Source organism: Dipodomys spectabilis, unplaced genomic scaffold (genome assembly GCF_019054845.1).
Source record: "Dipodomys spectabilis isolate Male_0828 unplaced genomic scaffold, ASM1905484v1 ptg000172l, whole genome shotgun sequence".
Lineage (NCBI taxonomy): Eukaryota > Metazoa > Chordata > Mammalia > Rodentia > Heteromyidae > Dipodomys > Dipodomys spectabilis.
This window is the reverse complement of record NW_024870849.1, coordinates 172,555-176,339: the sequence shown is the minus strand read 5'-3', so window position 1 is coordinate 176,339 and position 3,785 is coordinate 172,555. Positions and strand designations below refer to the sequence as shown.

General features: G+C 34.3%; 1 non-coding gene across 1 annotated transcript; it reads right to left on the bottom strand.

Moving 5' to 3' along the window:
• Nucleotides 1-540: 540 nt before the first annotated feature.
• On the bottom strand, nucleotides 541-642 carry LOC122119531. Its single transcript, XR_006149592.1, has one exon. It is a non-coding gene; the product is annotated as a U6 spliceosomal RNA (small nuclear RNA).
• Between the last annotated feature and the right edge of the window lie 3,143 nt (nucleotides 643-3,785).

The following is a 3,785-nucleotide window of genomic DNA, read 5'->3' as shown; positions in this document are numbered from 1 at the left end:
CATTTTGCCTAACATCAACTTATATGATGTTTTCTACTTGTAGCAGACACATACTAGTTATTGAAAATAAGGAAACCATGGGACCTATGTTTCTTTGGGCCTGGCTTACTTCACTTCTTTGGGCCTGGCTTAATTTACTTAATATAATTTTTTCCAAGTCTTTCCATTTCCTAACAAACTGGGTGATGTCATTCTTTCTGATGGAGGCATAGAATTCCAGTACACACACACACACACACACACACACACACATTTTCTTGATCCATTCGTTTACTGTGGGACATCGGGTTTGGTTATATATCTTAGCTTTGGTAAATAATGCTGCAATGAACATAGTTTTGCTGGTAGTTTTAGTATGGTCTTTTTTGTGATCATTTGGGTGAATGCCCAAAATGGGATTGCTGGGTGTTAGGGGCGCTCTATGTAGTCTTTTGAGGAACCTCCATACTACTTTCCAAAGTCTTCGAACAAGTTTAAACTCCTAACAACAAGGCATTAAGGTTCCCTTCTGTCCACATCCTATCCAGCATCTGTTCTTTTAAAAATCTGGAATGCTTCACGAAGTCGAGTGTCATCCTCAGTCAGGGGATATTCTTCTCTTTATTGTTCCAATGTTAGTATATGTGCTACTGAATTGAGCACAGAACAATTTTATATATAAAGTGTAATTGATTTTCTTAAACTAGACAATTCCACAAAAATTAAATTCAAAAGAATTGTTGTGAAATTTTTGAACCATGTATTTCTTACATAAGAACACATTTAAGAATAAAGTCAAGATTGATATGTCCAAAACAAAATAATTCCATATATTTGTTGTTCAACGGATGTGTAGGAGGAGGAATTCAATTATTCTGTACAAGGAACCTGCCATTATGAACACTATAGAAAGTGTTAAGGTTTGTTAAAAGTTTTAATGTTTTAAATATGTTAAATTTTGAGAATTTGCTCATATATGCCAAAATTAAGACTATTTAGCACGCTGTAAAACTTTTCCATAAAGCATTTAAGATTCATGGTAGCAGTCATATACTACTAAGTATGTACATTTCAGAGTTTATAGAAACTTTACTAACGAGAAATTGCAAAGTGTTTGTGTAAAGAAGCAGAGTGAAGATTTAAGACATTAACTTCACAGTTTCTGTTAAAATTTAAGGGATTCCTTACTTTATATGTTAGCGAGGAATTAATGATGGTATAAGCCATATACAAATGATGAGATGAACCATAAATAATAATCTTAGTGGGTAACTTTAAAGGCTACTCATAGTCTATAAAATTCTTGTTGAACATCATAGACTTAGGCAGTTTTAAATGTACAGCAATATGAGAAAATAATAAATCAAATATGTAGTACATTTCAAATACTAGAAATAGAGGTAAATGTTTTGTTTTTTATTTTATTAATCATTAATATTTATGTATTGGTTTTCCTTATTTATAGCATTGCTTTCCTTGTTGTAATATAATACAACTTTTTGTAAGTCATCATTAGGAAATACTTTGAGAATGTTATTGGGATGGCCACACTGTTTTTTATAGGTATATGTGAATTTACAAAGAGCAAAATTAATAACAAAACAATGATTAAAAATTTTATCAATTAGAATCTGAATCAGGAGTGTTGATAAATGTCCACACCTAAAATCTTAGCCCTAGACTGAAGCACTAGTGTTACAATGTTGAGCACACAAAAGTGAGAGATTGTATTTTGTTTTGTTTTTGTTTTATTTTTGTTGGTTGTGGGGCTTGAACTCTGGGTCCGGGTGCTGTCTCTCAGCACTTCAGCTCAAGGCTATTGCTACTACTTGAGTCACAGCATCTCTTCCATCTTTTTCTGCTTATGTGGTGCTGAGGAATCAAACCCAGGACCTCATGCGTGCAAGGCAAGCACTCTACACTGAACCACCCTCCCAGCACCTGAGAGACTGTATTTTAAAAAATCATCTAAACAACATTTACTTTCTGTTTTGGGTTATATAATGAAATGAAGAATATCTTTTTATATTTTTGAATGGTCATACTTCTAAATTTATATTAAATTCAGCCACTTTATCCTTTTCAAAGTCATGTAATATCTCTGAGAGTTTGCTTCTGTAAAGATTGTTTTTGCATTGATTATTTATTCTGAGTCATTTTTATTTTTTATCAAAAATACTTTATATTTTATGGTTTTTCGTGGTTTTTTTTTTAAGTGTGAAAATACCAGACAGAGTGGTTACAATTACATGGGCAAGGTAATGAGTACATTTCTTATCAAGCATTGTTGCATACTCCTTTGTTTCCCCTTACTATCCCTTCCCATCTCACCTCTCTTACGTCCCGTTTCCCCCTCTGCCTTTCCCCCATCCAAAGTTGTAAAATTTGTTTTTCGACATAATGTCTTGTATATCTCATTGTTGCAATGGGTCCACATGTATCCATATTTAAAAAAAAATTTTCCCTTCCCCTCCACAAATTATACCAACATCAAATACAGCGAAAACAGGTGTTATACCATGCAGAAGGGACATACAAAGTAACAAGGAAATCATCTTATAAATAGGTTAGAAATAATTACAGAAAAAAAATTGAATTCTTATCTTGGGGTTCATTTCACCTAACATCAACTTATCTAACAATTTCTGCATGTCTCAGACATACACTAGTAATTGCTAATAAGGGAAACCATGGGACCTCTGTTTCTTGGGCCTGGCTTACGTCACTTAGTCAATTTTTTTCCAAGTTTTCCATTTCCTAACAAATGGGGCAATATCATTGTTTCAGATAGAGACATAGAATTCCATTGTGTATATATACAACATTTTCTTGATCCATTCATCTACTGAGGGACATCTGAGTTGGTTCCATATCTTAGCTATGGTAATGCTGCAATAAATATATCTGTGTGATAGCTTTAGTATGGTCTTGTTTGTGATCATTTAGGCAAATGCCCAAAAGTGGGATTGCTGGGTCATAGGGGAGCTCTATGTGGAGTCTTTGTAGGAACCTCCATACTATTTTCCAAAGTGGTTGAACAAGATTACACTCTCACTAGGAATGAAGTAAGGTTCCCTTCTGTCCACATCCCCTCCAGCATCTGTTGTTATTAGAGTTCTTGATTATAGCCACTCTAACTTGGGTGAGGTGAAATCTCAATGTTGATTGATTTGCATTTCTTTTATGGCTAGGGTGGTTGAGCATTTCTGCATGTCTTTATTGGTCACCCTCCTTTCCTCTTCAGAGAAGTTTGTCTTTATGTCTTTAGCCCACTTATTTATTGGGCAGTATTTTCTTTGAATATTTGTTGTTGGAGGATTTAATTTTTTGATTTCCAGATCTGTTTTAGATGTGAAACCCTTGTCGGTTTTATGGCTAGTGAAGATCCTCTCTGATTCCGTGGGATTTCTATTGATCCTGCTAGCTATGTCCTTTGCCATGCAGAAGCTCTGCAACTGCATGCAATCCTATTTGTCCAAACTTTCATTTGTTGTGCTTTTGCGTTTCTTTTCAGAAAATTTCAGCCTTTGTTAAGGAGACCTAGGGTTTCTCATATTCCATCCTGTAATGTTTTCAGAATATCTGCTTTGACTCTGAGGTCTTTGATACATTTGGAGTTGATTCTGGTACAGGGTGATATATAAGGATCTAATTTTCTACAAGTGATTAACCAATTTTGCCAGTACCATTTACTCAATAGCCTTTCTTCGATTTTATCTTTTTAGATCCTTTATCGAATATTAGATGATTATGGGTCTGTAGGTTGATTTCTGGGTTTTCAATTCTATTCCATTGTTCCTGAGGTC